General features: G+C 42.8%; 1 protein-coding gene across 1 annotated transcript in view; it reads right to left on the bottom strand.

The window, feature by feature from the left end:
- Positions 1 to 22,483, bottom strand: part of CFAP61 (cilia and flagella associated protein 61) — a 249,094-nt gene that overhangs the window by 100,850 nt on the left and 125,761 nt on the right. The gene's annotated exons all lie outside the window — the stretch shown is intronic.

Here is a 22,483-nt window from a genome sequence, read left to right as displayed (position 1 = left end):
TCAAAATACTTGATTTAGATCATTTTCATCTTATTGTTGACAGATGGTTCATATAGAACCCAGGCCATCTATGACTAGAGATGATAAGGTAAATAATTCCCCAAGAAGACAGGCAAGTTGCTGCTTGAGAATCTGTAGTTTCATCAAAGGTCCCAATCTTTCCTTCTGTCCATGGTTTGAACAATTATATTACAGTAGCTGGGTGCCTGATGGAAGGTATTAACTCTCATTCAATTCTGTATCCCTCACACAACACCTGGAGCACAGTAGGTGTTCAGTAATATTTATAGAATGACAAAGGTGTTGAATGACAAAAGCATATTGGATGATACGAATTGTTCAGTCTTTCAAATAACTTAGGGTCAGGGAGGACTCTTAGAAGCACGGAAAGTAATAGGTGATCGTTTTAATGTCCATGTTTGAAAAAATTACCTGATTTGTTTGGTTACTTTCCTGCAGAGGCTTCAGTGGGAACATGAAATGTACAAAGGAAGGTTTTACAAAGAGGTGGTGGGGTTCGTTTGTTTGTTTGTTTGTCTTTTGCCCACAATGCACAGCATGTGGGATCTGAGTTTCCCGACCAGGGATCGAACCCATGCCCCTTGCATTGGGAGTGTGGACTCTTAACCACTGGACTGCCAGGGAAGTTGGGGTACTCTTAAAAGAACGTTGGATTGGGTCAGAAGACCTTGATTCTCTTTTTTAATTCATAAATTCAACACACATTTTTATTTGATGCTTCCTGTGTGTCTGGACCATAACAGGGTTTACAGCTGACTTCTCATCATAAGCAATGGAGGACAGGAGTCAGTGGAATGACATCCACACCAATGTGTCCCACTCGTTCAAGTTCTCATTACATTAGCATTAACTCACCCTCTAGGTCAGAGACCTTCAGATTCTAGTAGACCAAACCTTTTTAATTTTCTTAAAACCCTGAGATACCAGGAGCTGGAAGTCCAGCGGGCTAATGGTAAAGTCCTATGGAAAGCTAGGCTCCCACCCACCTTCCAGTGCCTAAGGCAGCATGGGTGGGGTCACATGCTTTGCAATTTACCTGGCAACATGTGTGACCTAGAGGATAAATCCCTTCTCTCTGGCTCGAGCTAGCCCAGCAACATGGAGGTAAAAAAATGTCTTGAGCCAAATAAGGTATTAATAGAAATTCAAAACAAAGTCTGGAGGTTTTAGACTCTCTCCATAATTAACATTGCCGGTGCCTCTCAGCATCTGTTCCACCCCCACTCCCACCTCTAATGAGACACACCAGGGATTCTGGAAAAGACTGAACCCACTCCCATCTTTAAGAGGGGGCTCTGGTTGACATAAACCAAGTTGCATAATCCCACCCTCCTTGCTCAACAATTGGCCCAGGATAGACACGTGACCTATGCTGGCCTAATCAGAGTGAAGCCCAGGACTTTTGTGTGACGGTTTAAGAAGAAAAGTCTCTTGCCTTCCAGATGGTACGAGGTGTAGATTGTGAAGCCTGAAATAGTACAGACATCATGCCACCAAGAGGGAAACCATTCTGGGATGAAGCCCCAAGAGAATCACAAAGAAATAGAACAGGAATTCCTTTCAAATCCTACCTGAAGCCCATGCTAACTTTGGACCCTTCAGTTACATGAGCAATAAATATCAGTCAGCTATCGCCAAACAGTGCTGCATAACAAACCACCCCAAAATGCATTGGCTTAAAAAATTGCCATCTATCCTCACCCACGTAACTCTGAGTCAGCTGAAAGAAGGCTGATGTCAGTGGGATTCAGCTGGCTTTGGCTCCACTCTGCAGATTTCAGCTTAGCCTCACATCTCTCCTATCTTTTTTGATGAGAGAGAGTTGGGTCTGTTCTTCTCATGGCAAGGCAGAAGTGCAAGAAGGTAAGTGAAAATAAGAAATACTTCTTCAGTCTGGCCAAAGCAAGTCATACGGGGGAGCCCAACACCCATGAGGTGGGGGAGCAGACTTCCCTGTAGTGGGAGGAACCTCAAGGTCACACAGCAAGGGCACAACCCAGGGAGGGAGGAAGAGCCGGGGAGAAAGACTGCAACCCACTGTGTTTCCTTGATTGTTCAGCTCAGTTTGATTCTTCTACATGCAACTAAAAACTTCCTAAACTGATAGACTTTCTAAATGACAATAATGAATATATCATTTGGGTGAAAGAGTATCTGTTCTTCAAATAAATGTCACGCTGATCTGCCCTATGAAAATTTCCCAGCACAGGCCAGTGAGGAATTCTGAGAGAAAACTAGTTAACACTGGTACATCTGGCCGCTAGTGTGTACTGTTTTCCCATTAACTTTCAAGACAAGCCTGGTAGCAGCAGATTGGGTCTGGTGGTTTAGAGTGAGGAAGATAGGAAGCATAAATGGTGGTATGAAGGCATGTAGTCACAGGCCTAATTAAGAGACTTAAGACGCAAGCATCTTCACAGAGGTCAGAACCCAAGATTCCTTCCATAGGAGGTATGTTCAGACATTCCCCTCTGCTGTCCGGAAGCACACACTAACACTGAAACATGGGCAGTAATGAAATTCCCTGGTAAAGAATTATACCCCATTTATGAAACAGTTCCTGAATCAATGATACAAAGGCACCCGGGGAACAGAACAGAATGGCTTTTGTTTCCCACACAATAGCTTTAACACCAACAGCTGCCAGGCCTCAGAAATCACCTTTCTAACCTCTGAATACACAAAGTGGCCTCGGGTGTCAAGAGTTAGCATCAGTACCAACGGTGGTGGGTGTCTCAGGAGAGTGATCAGGCACCACAATGGTTCTCACGAAACCCAGTTTTGTGCCCAGGCTTTAATTAAAAACATATTCATCATTTGGGTATGAAGAAGTGACCTGAAAAAGCCACATTTTTCTTTTGTTAGGATAGATGGTTTTTAAATACCTTGAAAAGAAATTCTTTCCAGCCTGGAAATATCTTTCAGTGACAACTGCAAATGAAGACGGCTTCTTCTGCTTTCAAAGGGTTTGTTTTGCCCATAAGCTGAAAGCTCGAGGCATTTTTGGAAGAAAGCAGAATATGTCCTTCCTTTATGTTCCTTCAAACTATAGGTTTTCCCAGTAAAGAAAAACAGGTATGGAAGACCCTCTGAGCCAAGCCAGCTTTTCCTTTTCTTGGTCTGAACATCTACCAAAAATGTCCCGTGCACTAGAGATCCTGTTTTAGATGTTTGTTTTTGTTTTTTATTTCCTTAACAGCAAAGTAAAAATAAAAGCTGTATCTACTGACTCATATTTTATAGACAGAAATTAAATGTGCCTTGTAATAGTAAATTATCAAAGATGAAACAGAGAAGTCTCTGTAAGCTATTGAACTACATATCATACCAGTGATAATACGGGTGAGAAATCAGATTCTTACCTCCATATTCTTTGGAGACATTTATGCTTCTATTCTCCTAATGACACTAAGTTAGTATTTTTTTTTTTTTTTTTTTGCGGTACGCGGGCCTCTCACTGCTGTGGCCTCTCCCGTTGTGGAGCACAGGCTCCAGACGCACAGGCTCAGCGGCCATGGCTCACGGGCCCAGCCGCTCCACGGCACGTGGGATCCTCCCGGACCGGGGCACGAACCCGCGTCCCCTGCATCAGCAGGCGGACTCTCAACCACTGCGCCACCAGGGAAGCCCTAAGTTAGTATTTTTAGACAAACGGATGATTTTAAATAGATCAACAGGTACCCCAGCAAGAAGGAATAGGCCATATATCATGTATAAGCTGACCTTTCAAGGCTGAAAGAAATGTTCCTTAAAATTGATCATGGCTCTCATAATAAGTTTAAAACACAAGCCTTAAGTTCCATCCCTGAGATGGAAGAAGGGAGAATGATAAAATGGGACTCCCTATTTGGAAATTCTAGAGCCAGGCTTGAGGTGTGGGGACGGGAGGGAGTGTGGACGGTTCAGAGGGAAGTGACGATAAAGGTCAGGTGAGGGGGTTGTTGAGATGAGAACATAGGGAACAGAAACACGCACATGTTTAAATTTTAAGCTATTTATCTGTAATTTCCTATGAGCTTCTGAATTGGAACACCTTGTGCACGTGAGAGAGTCATTGAGCAGTTTGGTCCCTTTATTAATTCATCTGGTTTGTCTGCCGCCCTCCACCTAGACTGTTGGCTTTCTGAGGTCAGGGGCTATGTCTTTCTTTCTTTGAGGCATTCGTTTAGTTTTCGTTTAGTTTTGTTTTATCTGAACAATTCCTGCCACACATTTTTGGACATCTGGTAAATGATGAAAGGACAGATATGCTGACTTTGCGTTCCGTGAGCCCTTCTTAAAGGGTGTTGATGTAATTTCTACTGATTCAGGTTATTTCTGTTGGTGCTTTTCCAGTTGCTTACATGACAAACAAATGATTTAGATATGATGAGAAGTACTTAGGATTAAATTTGATCTTTTTAGTAAAAGTGATACTGATGTACATGCTCAGGTGAGTTTATGCTGTGATTCACATACATTTATCAAGAGACCTTAAAGACACAGTTTTGAGTTTTATGCATGTTTGTTAACTGTTCTGTGTGTACAAAAAGAAAAATTCGTCAAAGTGTAATTTTATCTGATACACACAGACCTGAGTTCTGTGTTTCTATATCTGGTTTAGTTTTTCTCATTCACTTAGAATGAGTTAAAATGACAACAAAAACGGTATTAAAACTCGGTTTCAATAATAGATCCAAAATCAGAAGTTGCTAAAATTACAAATAGGCCATTAAACTAGAAAGCAGTCAAAATAACTACAAATGATCCTACATAATAAACCCAATTCATACTAAAATGGGACATGACAGTGTCTACGGTGAATTTTTTCTAATGATACCCTTTCGTTTGGGGGTCACATTCAACCTCCAGGATCATTGGACTGGGCATCATTAGCCCAGTCCAAACAAGGGACTGTTTTCTTAACTCTGCTACTGGTTGAAATTCTGAGCCTCTTTTCCTTAAACATCAGTTTCCTCAGGTGTAAAATGGAAGTGAATTACAAAAACCTCTGCCTTCCTCAGCAGGCAAACATGGGAACTATTCATTAAAAACGTCTACAAATACTTGGAGCTTTTCAGGCAAAGATGTTACACAAGGTAAAATTGCACAGCCTCTCTCACATCTGCAATATGAAAGGCAAATCTGCGAAAAGCACGTTTTAAAAGGGCGAAACAAGGAGCTCCATTTTCAGCTCCACACCCGTGTGTATACATTTTTTCTTCTAGAAAGCTTCCAAAGACTTCAAAGGGAGCTCTGTCCAGGCAAGAAAAATGGAAGATGGAGAGATTCAAAGCCATTAGAAATAGGGTTTCTGAAATTCTTAATAAGCCTATTTTTGCTTTATAAATGTAATTTTTTCTCCTTACACTTTTCCATTCTCTCTCTTCTTTTTGAGAAGCTCCTCTTTCCCCAATTTGATCAAAACAAATAATGACAGGTTGACAGCGCTATAAATGTCAGTGTCAGTTTCAGAGTTCAAAGTAAACAAATTGACTTCTTGGGGTCAAAGCATTGCAATATTTACCAAATACATAAAGAGTAGGGAGATACAGACATGTAAACGAGAACCAATAAGTCGGGCATCTCTTCCACAGACACAAATGCAATTTTGAAAAACCTTTCTGCTAAAATCATTTAAAGGGCTCAAAACTACGATAGGGGGCTTCCCTGGTGGCAAAGTGGTTGAGAGTTCGCCTGCCGATGCAGGGGACACGGGTTCGTGCCCTGGTCCGGGAAGATCCCACATGCCGCGGAGCGGCTGGGCCCGTGAGCCATGGCCACTGAGCCTGCATGTCCGGAGCCTGTGCTCCGCAACGGGAGAGGCCACAGCAGTGAGAGGCCCGTGTACCGCAGGGAAAAAAAAAAAAAAAAAACTACGCTAGGAATGCCATCACCTCTGTCCTAGCAGAGCATGAGGAGGCTGTCAAGACAACGCCATGGTTTTGAGCCTCATTTTCTGAAGGATTCCCTTAACCTTCCTCTTTGTTAGGGTATGGGGAGCTCCTAACACTTCTTGCAGCTCCAGCACATGGGGAAAATGCACACTGTTCTGTCTCTGGCATCTGCTGAGAGTGACAATGACTCAAGGACCCTTTCTGGCTTGCTCTCCTATCATGGGGAGGAGTGTACTCAAAACCGTGCAACGTGGGCCAAAGGGTGGGCTGGGGTTCCTGCAGCATCCCCACCATTGCACCAGGCACAAGCTAGGCACACGGTAAAGTTTGGGAAGTGAATGAGGCACTAATTTGGCCTCTGCAAAATTATTAGTAACCCTACCCATGAAGAATTCTTATTTCTTTAAAGAACTATAATACCTTTAATTCCTTTACATTCTTCACATTATCCCCGGCAGACAGTGGGAGCTTGAACCCTAGCTAAAGAAGAGGGTCCTGTTTCAGTTAGGGTTGGGCTTGGCTGCATATAACAGAAAATGCAGCTTAAACAGAAAACGGTAGCTTTAACAGGATAGAAGATAATTTCTCACTTATGCAAAAGAAATCTGGAAATACATAATCCAGGGCTACTGAGGCAGAACCAGACTTCTACCTGCCTAACTCCCCATCCTAGTGCATGGCTTCCATCCTCAAGGATGGCCTAGGATGGCTGCCGGAGATCCAGATATCACGTCCTCATTCCAGGGAGGAGGAAGGGGAAGGAAGGAAAGAAAAAAGGGCCTTCCTCCCAGTGAGCCACACCCTTTAAGCAGCCATCTCAGAATTCCCATTCCAACCACTTCAACTTCCAGCTCAGTGGCCAAAATTGAGTCATATGGTCATGGCAGATGCAAGGGAGGCTGGGAAACATATTCTCTTAGTTGGGTGCATTGCTGCCTTGCACAAAATTGAGATCTCTTTACTAAGGCTAAAGGGAGGAATGGATATTGGGGGCAACTCATGGTCTTTGCTGTTGTTCCTTAAGCCTCTATAATTCAATGAGTACCTTTCTTTAACTTGCATTTTCCTTATATTTTTCTTATCAACTCCATCTGTCCCAATCCCTCCTGCACCCATATTCCCAACCTGGCTATTATCATTATTTTGCAAACGTTTTTAAAAGTTCAAATTATTGCCACCCCATGACAATCACTGGCAACCATTCTTATACATTTATATGTGGGAAAAAAAAGTGTTTTGGAAGTTGAGTGACTTTACTGAATTTCGTCAGTTCTAGGATGCACATTTTTTCCACATTAGCATCCCTGAAATCAGCCTCATGGTCAACGTCACCTTAGCCGTTGGGATTGGCCAGGTAGCAGCAGTGACACGGTTGTCCTTTCCTGGGCACAGGTGACTTGGTCAAGGCTGTTCACTGTCATCATTTCCAGAGAGTCATGTGCATTATGGGACAACATGTTTTGAGTTTAACTGCTGCTGACAACACTTTCAAAAAGATTACAGCATGATTTGGCATCAAAATGAACACTTACTATGTTCCCATGAAGGCCCAGAAACTGAGTGGCAGGGTGCAAATTTGATATTAATGAAGCAAATATTAGTCATTGGAGGGAATGGCTGTAATTCCATATTTTCTTGCAATGAAACAATCGAATGCTTTACAGGAACAAATCAGGGATGATAGATACCTACAAGCAGACGAAGCTGTGTCACATTTTGTTACCGAGACACATGCAAAAGTTTTTTTCCCATCACACAGCAAACAATGCAATTGAAGGGTATGTAAATTGGCTCTCCTCTCTGAATAGATAAAAGAAATTTCAAAGCAATAAGACTTATATGATTGATTCATATTCTGTTCAGGGCTCTTATTAAGACATTGTGTCACAGTTTAATTGGCCATGTTTTTTTCTTAATGGTACATAATAGCATCTTAGATTTGATAAGGGTGATGAAATTCACTTGTTTTTAATTAGATAACAGCCTGAACAAGTAGTTATATAATCATTGAAAATATGGTTATTTGATGCAATACTTGAGCATGGGCAAGGGAGACCCACTGTTGGCTTTTCAGGGACACAGTGACTCACTGATTCCCAATGTGGGGTTGCTAGCACAGGTGCCAGGATAACCTCAAGTGGCTCCACATCCCTCCTCTTCCCACCTGGAGTGGTGCCAAGTGTTTAGAAATGTCCTCTGTGCCCCACATCACACCCAGCAAATCCTGTCTGTCAGGGTTCAGCTACTTGGCTACCTCCAGGTATCACTGTCAATACAGAGTCAGCCACAAACCGGAGAAACGACCTCTCTGGGGTGAACAGACAGCAAAAGGCAGGGAGAAAGCAAATCCATGGCAGGGAAATGGTTTGCAGAATCAATGACAAATTACTGTTATGTTATATCTGTGTCTCTTAAAAAAAGCTCACTGACTTAGCATGTACTTGCCTAATCATTCTCAACTTCTACAGCCCTATGAAGGACCCATTTTTTTTTTTTTTTTTTTTTTTTTTTTTTTTTGCGGTATGTGGGCCTCTCATTGTTGTGGCCTCTCCCGTTGCGAAGCACAGGCTCCGGACGCGCAGGCTCAGCAGCCATGGCTCACGGGCCGAGCCGCTCCGCGGCATGTGGGATCTTCCCAGACCGGGGCACGAACCCGTGTCCCCTGCATCGGCAGGCGGACTCTCAACCACTGCGCCACCAGGGAAGCCCCAAGGACCCATTTTTAATGAAATAAAATGAAGGTGTGGCCTCAAAGGTTTTGAAAACACTCAAATTCAAGAGTGATGAAAGGCATTCTTCCTGTTTAATAATGCCCTTCCAAAATGATGGCATTTTCCTACAGGTATCCAAGGATAAAAATGGTCCTGTATATATTAAATACAAAATGCATATACGGTGGGGGGACCTTCAAGATGGCAGAGGAGTAAGACGTGGAGATCACCTTCCCCCCCACAAATACATCAGAAATACATCTACATGTGGAACAACTCCTACAGAACACCTACTGAACGCTGACAGAAGACCTCAGACTTCCCCAAAGGCAAGAAATTCCCCACATACCTGGGTAGGGCAAAAGAAAAAAGAAAAAACAGAGACAAAAGAATAGGGACAGGACCTGCTCCTCTGCGAGGGAGCTGTGAAGGAGGAAAAGTTTCCACACACTAGGAAGCCCCTTCGTGGGCAGAGACGGAGGGGGGTGGAGGGGGGAAGCTTCGGAGCCACAGAGAAGAGCACAGCAACAGAGGTGAAGAGGGCAAAGCGGAGAGATTCCCCACACAGAGGATCGGTACCGACCAGCACTCACCAGCCTGAGAGGCTTGTGGGCTCACCCACCGGGGCGGGCGGGGGCTGGGAGCTGAGGCTTGGGCTTTGGAGGTGAGATCCCAGAGAGAGGACTGGGGTGGGCGGCATGAACACAGCCTGAAGGGGGATAGTGCGCCACGGCTAGCCGGTAGGCAGTCGGGAAAAAGTCTGGAACTGCTTAAGAGGCAAGAGACCATTATTTCAGGGTGCACGAGGAGAGGGGATTCAGAGCACTGCCTAAACGAGCTCCAGAAATGGGCGCAAGCCACGGCTATCAGCACGGACACCAGAGATGGGCATGAAACACTAAGGCTGCTGCTGCAGCCACCAAGAAGCCTGTGTGCAAGCACAGGTCACTATCCACACCTCCCCTCCTGGGAGCCTGTGCAGTCTGCCACTGCCAGGGTCCCATGATCCAGGGACATCTTCCCCGGGAGAACAAATGGCGTGCCTCAGACTTTTGCAACGTCACATTGGCCTCTACCACTGCAGGCTCGCTCCGCATTCCATACCCCTCCCTCCCCGAAGGCCTGAGTGAGCCAGAGCCCCCTAATCAGCCTTTAACCCCCTCCTGTCTGGGCACAGGACACCAGAGGGTGACCTACACCCAGAGGCGGGGCCAAATCCAGAGCTGAACCCCAGGAGCTGTGTGAACAAAGAAGAGAAAGGGAAATCTCTCCCAGCAGCCTCAGGAACAGTGGGTTAAATCTCCACAATTAACGTGATATACCCTGCATCTGTGGAATACCTGAATCGACAATGAATCACCCCAAAATTTGAGGTGGCAGACTTTGGGAGCAACTGTAGACTTGGGGTTTGTTTTCTGCATATAATTTGTTTCTGGTTTTATGTTTATCTCAGTTTAGTATTTAGAGCTTATTATCATTGGTAGATTTATTAATTTGGTTGCTCTCTTCCTTTATTTATATATATATATATATATTTTTTTCCTTCTTCTTCTTTTGTGAGTGTGTATATGTATGCTTCTTTGTGCGATTTTGTCTGTATAGGTTTGCTTTTACCATTTATCCTAGGGTTCTGTCTGTCTGGGTTTTTGTGTGTGTTTTGTTTTGGTTTTTTTTTTTTAGTATAGTTTTTAGCACTTGTTAACATTGGTGGATTTGTTTATTGGTTTGGTTGCTCTCTTCTTTCCTTTCTTCTTTGAAATTACTTTTTAATTTTAATAATTATTTTTTATTTTAATAAGTTCATTTATTCTATTTCTTTCTTTCTCTTTCTTTCTTTTTTTTTCTCCCTTTTCTTCTGAGTCGTGTGGCTGACAGGGTCTTGGTGCTCTGGCCGGGTGTGAGGCCTGAGTCTCTGAGGTGGGAGAGCCAAGTTCAGGACATTGGTCCACCAGAGACCTCCCGGCCCCACATAATATTAATTGGCGAGAGGTCTTCCAGAGATCTCCATCTCAACGCTAAGACCCAGCTCCACTCAATGAAGAGCAAGGTCCAGTGCTGAACACCCTATGCCAAACAACTAGCAAAACAGGAACACAACCCCACCAATAGCAGAGAGGCTGCCTAAAATCACAGTAAGTTCACAGACACACCAAAACACACCACCAGACGTGGTCCTGCCCACCAGAAAAACAAGATCCAGCCTCATCTGCCAGAACACAGGCACCAGTCCCCTCCACCAGGAAGCCTACACAAACCCACTGAACCAACCTTACCCACTGGGGGCAGACACCAAAAACAATGGGAACTACGATCATGAAGCCTGCGAAAAGGAAACCCCAAACACAGTAAATTAAGCAAAATGAGGAGACAGAGAAATACACAGCAGATAAAGGGGCAAGGTAAAAACCCACCAGACCAAACAAATGAAGACGAAATAGGTAGTCTACCTGAAAAAGAATTCAGAGTAATGATAGTAAAGATGATCCAAAATCTTGGAAATAGAATGGAGGAAGTAAAAGGAACGTTTAACAAGGACCTAGAAGAACTACAGAGCAAACAAACAATGATGAACAACACAATAAATGAAATTAAAGATTCTCTAGAAGAAACCAATAGGAGGATAACTGAGGCAGAAGAACGGATAAGTGACCAGGAAGATAAAATAGTTGAAATACCTACCGCAGACCAGAATAAAGAAAACAGAATGAAAAGAATTGAGGACAGTCTCAGAGACTTCTGAGACAACATTAAATGCACCAACATTCGAGTTATGGGGTCCCAGAAGAAGAAGAGAAAAAGAAAGGGACTGAGAAAATATTTGAAGAGATTATAGTTGGAAACTTCCCTAACATGGGAAAGGAAATAGTCAATCAAGTCCAGGAGGCACAGAGTCCCATACAGGATAAATACAAGGAGAAACACACCAGGACACATATTAATCAAACTATCAAAAATTAAATACACAGAAAAAATATTAAAAGCAGCAAGGGAAAAGCAACAAATAACATACAAGGGAATCCCTCAAAGGTCAAAAGCTGATCATTCAGCAGAAACTCTGCAAGCCAGAAGGGTGTGGCAGGACATATTTAAAGTGATGAAAGGGAAAAACCTACAACCAAGATTATTCTACCCAGCAAGGATCTCATTCAGATTCGACAGAGAAATTAAAACCTTTACAGACAAGCAAAAGCTAAGAGAATTCAGCACCACCAAACCAGCTTTACAACAAATGCTAAAGGAACTACTTTAGGCAGGAAACACAAGACAAGGAAGAGACCTACAATAATAAACCCAAGACAATAAAGAAAATGGTAATAGGAACATACATTTCGATAATTACCTTAAATGTAAATGGATTAAATGCTCCAACCAAAAGACATAGACTGGCTAAATGGATACAATAACAAGACCCCTATGTATGCTGTCTACAAGAGACCCACTTCAGACCTAGGGACACATACAAACTGAAAGTGAGGGGAAGGAAAAACATATTCCATGCAAATAGAAATCAAAAGAAAGCTGGAGTAGTAATTCTCGTATCAGACAAATTAGACTTTCAAATAAAGACTATTACAAGAGACAAAGAAGGACACTTCATAATGATCAAGGGATCAATCGAAGAAGAAGATATAACAATTGTAAATATTTATGCACCCAACATAGGAGCACCTCAATACATAAGGCAAATACTAACATCCATAAAAGGGGAAATCGACAGTAACACGATAATAGTAGGGGACGTAAACACCCCACTTTCACCAATGGACAGATCATCCAATTTGAAAATAAATAAGGAAACACAAGCTTTAAATGATACATTAAACAAGATGGACTTAATTGATTTTATAGGACATTCCATTCAAAAACAACAGAATACACTTTCTTCTCAAGTGCTCATGGAGGATTCTACTGGATAGATCATATCTTCCTCACAAATCAAGCCTTCATAAATTTAAGAAAATTGAAATCATATCAAGTACCTTTTCTGACCAAACACTATGAGCCTAGATATCAATTACAGGGAAAAAAATCTCTAAAAAATACAAACACATGGAGGCTAAACAATACACTACTAAATAACCAAGAGATCACTGAAGAAATCAAAGAGGAAATCAAAAAATACCTCGAAACAAATGACAATGCAAACACGATGACCCAAAACCTATGGGATGCAGCAAAGCCAGTTCTAAGAGGGAAGTTTATAGCAATACAATCCTACCTCAAGAAACAAGAAAAATCTCAAATAAACAACCTAACCTTACACACAAATCAATTGGAGAAAGAAGAAGAAGAACAACAAAAAACCCCAAGGTTAGCAGAAGGAAAGAAATCATAAAGATCAGATCAGAGATAAATGAAAAAGAAATGAAGGAAACGATAGCAAAGATCAATAAAACTAAAAGCTGGTTCTTTTAGAAGATAAACAAAGTTGATAAACCATTAGCCAGACTCATCAAGAAAAAAAGGGAGAAGACTCAAATCAATAGAATTAGTAATGAAAAAGGAGAAGTAACAACTGACACTGCAGAAATACAAAAGATCATGAGAGATTACTACAAGCAACTATATGCCAATAAAATGGACAACCTGGAAGAAATGGACAAATTCTTAGAAAAGCACAACCTTCCAAGACTGAACCAGGAAGAAATAGAAAATATAAACAGACCAATCACAAGCACTGAAATTGAAACTGGGATTAAAAATCTTCCAACAAACAAAAGCTCAGGACCAGATGGCTTCACAGGTGAACTTAGAGAAGAGCTAACACCTATCCTTCTCAAACTCTTCCAAAATACAGAAGAGGGAGGAACACTCCCAAACTCATTCTACGAGGCCACCATCACTCTGATACCAAAACCAGACAAAGATGTCACAAAAAAAGAAAAGTACAGGCCAATATCACTGATGAATATAGATGCAAAAATCCTCAACAAAATTTTAGCAAACAGAATCCAACAGCACATTAAAAGGATCATACACCACGATCAAGTGGGGTTTATCCCAGGAATGCAAGCGTTCTTCAATATACACAAATCAATCAATGTGATAAACCATATTAACAAACTGAAAGAGAAAAACCATATGATCATCTCAATAGATGCAGAAAATGCTTTCAACAAAATTCAACACCGATTTATGATAAAAACCCTCCAGAAAGCAGGCATAGAGGGAACGTACCTCAACATAATAAAGGCCATATATGACAAACCCACAGCCAACATCTTTATCAATGATGAAAAATTGAAACCATTTCCACTAAGATCAGGAACAAGACAAGGCTGCCCACTCTCACCACTATTATTCAACATAGTTTTGGAAGTTTTAGCCACAGCAATCAGAGAAAAAAAAGAAATAAAAGGAATCCAAGTCAGAAAAGAAGTAGTAAAACTGTCACTCTTTGCAGATGACATGATACTATACATAGAGAATCCTAAAGATGGTCCCAGAAAACTACTAGACTAATCAATGAATTTGGTAAAGTAGCAGGATACAAAAGTAATGCACAGAAATCTTTTGCATTCACTAATGATGAAAAATCTGAAAGAGCAATTAAGGAAACACTCCCATTTATCATTGCAACAAAAAGAATAAAATACCTAGGAATAAAGCTACCTAAGGAGACAAAAGACCTGTATGCAGAAAATTATAAGACACTGATGAAAGAAATTAAAGATGATACAAACAGATGGAGAGATGTACCATGTTCTTGGATTGGAAAATCAACATAGTGAAAATGACTACATTACCCAAAGCAATCTACAGATTCAATGCAATCCCTATCAAACTACCACTGGCATTTTTCACAGAACTAGAACAAAAAATTTCACAGTTTGTATGGAAACAGAGAAGACGCCAAATAGCCAAAGCAATCTTGAGAAAGAAAAGCCGAGCTGGAGGAATCAGGCTCCCTGACTTCAGACTATACTACAAAGCTACAGTAATCAAGACAGTATGGTACTGGCACAAAAACAGAAATATAGATCAATGGAACAGGATAGAAAGCCCAGAGATAAACCCACACACCTATGGTTAACTAATCTATGACAAAGGAGGCAAGGATATACAATGGAGAAAAGACAGTCTCTTCAGTAAGTGGTGCTGGGAAAACTGGACAGCTACATGTAAAAGAATGAAATTAGAACATTTCCTAACACCATAAACAAAAATAAACTCAAAATGGATTAAAGACCTAAATGTAAGGCCAGACACTATCAAATGCTTAGAGGAAAACATAGGCAGAACACTGTATGACATAAATCACAGCAAGATCCTTTTTGACCCACCTCCTAGAGAAACGGAAATAAAAACAAAAATAAACAAATGGGACCTAATGAAACTTAAAAGCTTTTGCACAGCAAACGAAACCATAAACAAGACGAAAAGACAACCCTCAGAATGGGAGAAAATACTTGCAAATGAAGCAACTGACAAAAGATTAACCTCCAAAATATACAAGCAGCTCATGCAGCTCAATATCAAAAAAAACCAAACAATCCTATCCAAAAATGTGCAGAAGACCTAAATCAACATTTCTCCAAAGAACATATACAGATTGCCAACAAACACATGAAAGAATGCTCAACATCACTGATCATTAGAGAAATGCACATCAAAACTACAATGAGGTATCACCTCACACCTGTCAGAATGGCCAACATCAAAAAATCTACAAACAATAAACGCTGGACAGGGTGTGGAGAAAAGGGAACCCTCTTGCACTGTTGGTGGTAATGTAAATTGATACAGCCACTATGGAAAACAGTGTGGAGCTTCCTTCAAAACTAAAAATAGAACTACCATATGACCCAGCAATCCCACTACTAGGCATATACCCTGAGAAAACCATAATTCAAAAAGAGTCATGTACCACAATGTTCATTGCAGCTCTATTTACAATAGCCAGGAATTGGAAGCAACCTAAGTGTCCATCGACAGATGAATGGATAAAGAAGATGTGGCATATATATACAATGAAATAATACTCAGCCATAAAAAGAAATGGAGTTATTTGTAGTGAGGTGGATGGACCTGGAGTCTGTCATACAGAGTGAAGTAAGTCAGAAAGAGAAAAACAAATACCGTATGCTAACACATATATATGGAATCTAAAAAAAAAAAAAAAAAATGGTTCTGAAGAACCTAGGGGCAGGACAGGAATAGAGACGCAGACATAGAGAATGGATTTGAGGTCACGGGGAGGGGGAAGGGTAAGCTGGGACGAAGTGAGAGAGTGGCATGGACTTATATACACGACCAAATGTAAAACAGATAGCTACTGGGAAGCAGCCGCATAGCACAGGGAGATCAGCTCGGTGCTTTGTGTCCACCTAGAGGTGTGGGATAGAGAGGTTGGGAGGGAGACGCAAGAGGGAGGGGATATGGGGGTATATGTATATGTATAGCTGATTCACTTTGTTATACAGCAGAAAGTAACACACCATTGTAAAGCAATTATACTCCAATAAAGATGTTAAAAATATACATATATGTATGTTTATAATATAAAATTTGAATGTCTTAAAAATTAGGTAAGGAATCAGAGAAATATACGAAATGATCGGTGATAAGTTTATATTCTCAGGATTTTTGTTAAGTGGAAAAAGTTGTATTGCTAATTGTTTCTGCTTGCTAAGAAAAGAAGGTTTAAAGAAAATGTGTCAGGTGTCATCTGTGTGAACATTATTTGATTCAAGAAAGAGGACTTCAGGCCATCCTTCCATTTCCATCCCAGATCTGGGACATGTGCTTTATCAGGATGCATGAACAGTTGATATTTAGCCACAGGCTTGCATTTAATATCCCAGTAGACTGGAATCCACCCTTATTCCCATAGAAGCAACTTACAAATATACAGCAAAGAGTTTCTATGGCATAGAGTCATTTCCTCAGCGTGAGAAGCAACTCTGGGAAAAACTGTTTGCATGAAATCGACATTCTAGCAACAAGGTCGGTCTGACTTGCTGGCAGAGAAAACAGTTGGATACATGGAGTGATTCTGAGGGCACCGGGATTATCCACCCAGAATCCCGATGCCTGATATTCTTCCATCAAAACTTTAACACAGACCTTAATTCAACAATTTCAATCCAGCAGATACTTATTGAGCATCTCCCATGTGCCAAGCACCGGCCTCAGCACTGAGGTAAGAATGAGGCACAGCTCCTGTCTTTAAGGAATTCTCATTAAGTCAGGAGACAGACATGTAAACAAATAAAATGCAGCAGTGTATCAGGAAGCTACGGCTGTGTAACAAACCAGTCCAAGATTGAGTGGATTAAAAGAAGAAGTGTTCACTGAACTCATGATGGCAGGGACGTCAGGAAGGTCTTCTTGGAGAAAATGACAGCTGAGCTGGGTTTAGAAGGATCCTTCCCAGGTGGGCGAGGGAGAGAACAGCCTTCTGGATGGGAGGAAAAGCCAGTGCAAGGGTCTGGAAGGGTGACACATCCCACTGAAGAACAAATTAGCCTCTACACGTGCATTTTCAGATGATGTCCTGAGAAGGCAGAGTGGTCCTGCGTGGGCCACATGGGAGGCAGACATAGAGGGGCTGCATGGGGAGGAGCAGGGTCAGGAGAGACCCTGGCATCTCTGGGCACAGAGCATGATGGGAACTTTCTGTTCCCCCCGGGAACAAGCTGTTTGCTAAGGTCAGGCCCCTGGCTATTTGCACTGCTGGTTTAGGTCTCGGGTTCATTCGCCGGAAAAATGACAGCAATGGAAAAAGAACTCATCTTCCTGAGAACTCCTGTCCACGCGAGTGCTATCCTATAGATACAACTTCTCAATCTGGCTGTCTCCCCGCAGCCGTTTCTTTATTTTCACTCCTGGATCTTTTCAACACACACTTGCATGTCCTGTAAGCAGGGCTCCACTGTTCACGTCTACAGCGTGCCTTCATGCACACTTTTAGTCTTTCAATCAGGCTCGGTATTTCTGTTGACATCCAACTGTAACTCAGAGCTGCTGTGAAGAAATTAAGCACATCATCTCTTTCACCTCGATGCAAACAACGGTTTGTACTCTCTTGCACACGACTGGGCATCTCTGCACACTTAAATGAAAGGTTCACTCGGCTTTTGTGTGAGCAACACACGACGACTCTTGTGAAAGAATAAGCCTTTCTGAAAATTCCTATGGAGAACGCTAAGGCTGAAAACAAAGTTCAAAGGACCTTGATCAGAATCCGTGGGCCAGCCTCTTAGTTCGAGGCAAGGACGCGCAGGGGGGAAAGAAACAAAGCCAGCTTATTTTTAAATTGAAATGAAAGAGAGCTTGGTAGAGAGCGAAGCAGGAACCACAACAGGAAGGATGCTGGCCACCGTAAACGGGAGCGGCCAGAGCTGAACAAAGGTGGGGACACGTGTGAATAAAACACGGAGGCTAACTTCAGCCACGCAGATATTTCACATCAGATCGGGGAAAGCAAAAGCCTTGTTCCGCTCCTCGTTCTTATGAAAAGGAGAGCTCACTGCACAGAGGACATCGGTATAGAAGATTTCTACTTCGCTCCTTCCCCTCTTTCTTTGAATCCATTCCTGATGATTTTGACAGCACTTTTGAGAGACACTAATTCCACGCTCTCAACGGAAACTTTCCCATCATAGTAAGATAGTAAGTATTTTAAATATCTGAAGTTACAACACACACACACATACACACACACACACATATACACACACGCACAGCAATAACAATCCTGCTGTAATTAATTAGCACAAAAGGCCAGGCCAGGCCTGGAGGGCTTAAAAGGGGAGCTGGCTTGACGCTCCTGTGGGAACCACCCATGGGATGGCAGGTGTCACTGGCAGGGTGTCTGAGTCTCCACGTATCAAATCAAGCAGAAGACCTGGGGAAAATGTCCCCCTTTGCTCACTCTGCTGTGTATTCAAACACAAAGTATAACAACAACAACAACTAAAATGCCTCTTGGTGGGGCGGAAGGGCAGAGGCAAGCGTACTGCTCTGTCTTTACACCTGTGCACGGCTGACATCACGCTTCAGTGCAAAGACAGGCCCAGAACTTTTCATTTGTCGCATGCACATCAGCGGTAAACAGCCCCGGCGTTCGTGTTAATGACACCATCTGTCGGCTCCCATAACTGTGTAGCGTTCGGCTTCCAAACAAGATGTAATGGCAGCAACACATGAAACCCACTGACATTTACAGTAAGGAAATTTATTATCCGCCGTCGGTTTGTATAAATGTGTTTGCATGACTGCTGGGGCTATAAAATCATCACCTTTGCCAGGCAAGAGAAGGTGCAATAAATAATGGATTTTAAGCCATGCATGTACTACCAAATCATTAAACATTTATCACTCAGGCACAATAGCATCTTAAGCAACAGTTACCACTTGAAAAATTAATGCCACTTTTGCGGGTTAAATGAAAACCATTTAGTCTAAGCTTTAGTGATGTTCAATATGGTTTGGTATAGAATACAGGGATTTTTAAATTTTTTAGTTGAGCATGATATATGCATGTAAATAACTCTTTTATAATAATTTTCTCTTGGGAAACAACCAGTCTATGCTCTTTTGTTAAAAAAATACTTAAAAATATAAACTGAAATGTTTCTTGAAAAAAGAAATCAATGTTAAAACCTTTTCAAAACTAGAAATGACAAAAGAAAGGTTCAAATGGCATTCTTCCCTTTGAAATCCTTAATGGATTGGTCAGTTATGGTTGCAATTAAATCATTTTAACTTAGAATTAAGGAAACAAGTAAATATAAAGTCAAAACCAACCAAATCCCTTGAGTAATCGAGCCACATGTGTCCCCATTACTTAGTCCTTTAAAATACTCTCCCCACAGGGTGCCCGGTAATTTTTTCCTTTTTTCTTGTTTTATGGGTATCCACGGCTTTAAAAAAAATCCATGGAAATAACAATTCAAAATACAGATAGATTGGGCGACGGTTATTGGCTTTATGGAGAACTCATCAAAGAATACTGTTGGATTCAAAGGAACAAAGAGAGACAAAGGTGGAAACAAGTTACTTGTCTTCTTCCTAGACACGGAACAGTGAAGGTGGGGAGCCCCTGGCTGCCCTGACACAAGCCTCCCGGCAGGCGGGAGGGGAACCAGCAGACCCAGCCTGGACCGAGGCTCTGTCACGGGATACTCTGAGGAGGATGGATCCTTGAAATAATACCACGTCGACACGTAAAAGGATCACTTATCAAGAGGAAACAGAGGAAGCTCTGTTTTTAGTGAACAGCACTGTTTTGTTTTGTTTTTTTAAATAGTTTTAGGCAGAAGTCAAGAGATGACTGAACTAGAGATTTCTAGCTCAGTTTGTGAGTCTGGCTTAACTCCTTGGTGAGAGCTGACGTGTAGGTTTACAGGCCTGTGTGACAGGTGGGTTTCCCTGTCCACTCTCCCCCGCCCCTGCAGGCGCAGCCCCAGCACAGGAGGCAGAGGAGGGCATCCCTGTAGCAGGGGGACCAGGCGGGGCAGGAGAGTCAGGACGCCCTCCTGGGAGCCCAGCTCCCATCACTGAATCCGTGGAAGGACTTCAATGTCAGGATTTCAACGCCTTCATCCCCAGGGCTGACTGTCATCTCAGTGGCTCCTGGGGTCGCCCCTCTGCGTGCTCTAGGATTGAAATCCCAAGTTTTGTCAAGTGAGTCTGAGAGGACGGCTTCCTCGATTGCCAGGGAGAGCCATCCGTCCTTTGATGGAGGACTTCAGAGCCCAGCCTGGGCAGACAGAGGGGCGGGGGTGCCACTCGACGTCCCCTGCCATCCTAAGTGCCTGGCGAGGCACACCACGTGTGGAAGCAGCCCAATTCCATGCACACGCCCACGAGTCTCTCCTGCACAAAGGAGCCACTCCAGCGACTAACTCCGGTGAGCTTATGTGGACATGAACCTCAACCACCGGCACTGTTGTCCTATTATGATGTAACATGTATTGCTTAAGCCTTGACGTTCAGACAAAAGCACCAAGTGGGGGATTCTTCTCAAGCAGTGTTCCTATCCAATATCCTGTGAAAGCACCACACACTCGCCCTGTCCTTCCATCTGTCACTAATTAATTTAAATACTTCCTAGAGTTCTAGCTGTTATATGGCATGTTCTGGAAATGATTCTCAGGTCTCTCTCAGGGGCTGAGGATGGATGAAAGACCCAGAAGGCCTTGCTCTTTTCTTTCAAAGTGGCGTTGGTGCCTCTAGTTCTTGATCAATCACTCTGCCTCTGCACACGTGTGTGCATGTGTATGTGTGTGTGTGTGTGTGTGTGTGAGACGGACAGAGAGACAGAGAGACACAGGGAGAGCGTGCAGCATGACAAGAACAGCTCTCCTGAGGGTGTGACACAAGGTGACAGCCTGAATGCAACTGTGAAATGAAAAAAACAGTTAACAATGAAGAAAGAGAAACAAAAAGCAATTCAACAGATGCATGTCATTTTTACTCTGCAGCGAGGATCAGTTTTTTTTGTTAATTATATCACCTATTCTTTCCTTATATTGATAATTACATAATTACATGAAACAGATGGGTGACAGAATGCACCCAGATGGTGAGAATGTAAACAAGCTTACCAATTGCTTATTCTTGAGCATATTATAAAGAATTATTTAATAATACATAGATTTCTATACTCTGCACATCTGTTAAATAGAGCCTTCTAAATAGCAGTTACTTTGTCATTTTTTCATACCCAGATACAACGCCCTCCTAGGAATTCATGGGAGGCCAGCTGCCATCCAGGTGAAATATTTAACCTTTTCCAAACAGTTGGCCATGTGAAATTCTAAACTCTTATCTGAGTCCATGGGTTTCCCCTGCTCCTTTTAAAAATAGAAATAATCATTTCAAGGGGAGTTACAGTCCCACATAGCTCCAGTTCTGCTTTGAGCAAGCTATGGAAGATTGAAAAGGAACGGGGGGAACATAATTTGAAATGTTTCCACTGCATCTGATGGACTTCTGGAACTAAATTCTTTTAAAATAACCATGAACTAGAAATCAAAGCATCAGTGCTGCATCGTTGGGTGTGTGTCCACGGGGCTCAGAGCCAGGCTGCATTCTGTGGGTGTAAAGAAAGAAGAGAAACCTTCCTGGCCCTCACACCACCCCTCTGACCCATCAGTTCAGGCCTCTGCTTAAATGACCCTCACTGGCGTCACCCTCCAGCCCCGCCTGGGTTCTCTTCTTGCCCCACCTGGCACAGAGCATCCTTTTCCATCTGTCCCTTGTCTACCTCCCCGCTGGACACAGGCACCAGGGCAGCAGGGATCTGTCCACTTTCTTACTGCTGCAGCCCTAGTGCCCAGAACAGGCCCTCCACGTGGTCAGCACACAATAAACACTGATGGAACAAATGACATAAATTAACTGTCCACCTCCAAGCTTCCCAACCATCCATGCAGGATGGACCAGGGCCCAAGGTTCAGACAGGACCTGGGGCACTGGTCCTGTCCACGCAGGGGCAGGGGTGACTCTGGGAAAGGGGGGTCCACGCTGTGGTGTGCATCAGAGTCGGGACAAAGAACACAACACCGGGACAAGTGATGCCGTAGGTAGAGAAGCGGGCTCAGGCTCCAAGTGGGGAGGACCTGGACAGGAGAGGCTGGTGAAGAACAGAACTCAGAATCAGGCTGTGGTCACCCACTGCGCTCTCAGAGTTGACTAGGTGTAGACATGCTTGGAATTCGGGCACTTCTCTAGGGATGGTGATTGTGGGGTGGGTGTGTGTGTATATGTGTGTGAGAAAGAGAGAGAGAGAGAGAATGAGAATGAGAGAGAGGGAGGTTGGTTCATAAGCAGCATTTGAGAAGACTTGGGTTTGAAACCTAACTATGTGCTTTATCAATAAGGAGAGTTTCTAGACCATGGGTGGTTGTTGGGATTAAATGTACT

Source organism: Mesoplodon bidens (genome assembly GCF_964165515.1).
Source record: "Mesoplodon bidens genome assembly, chromosome: 15".
Taxonomy (NCBI): domain Eukaryota; kingdom Metazoa; phylum Chordata; class Mammalia; order Artiodactyla; family Ziphiidae; genus Mesoplodon; species Mesoplodon bidens.
This window is presented reverse-complemented; position numbering and strand designations above follow the sequence as displayed.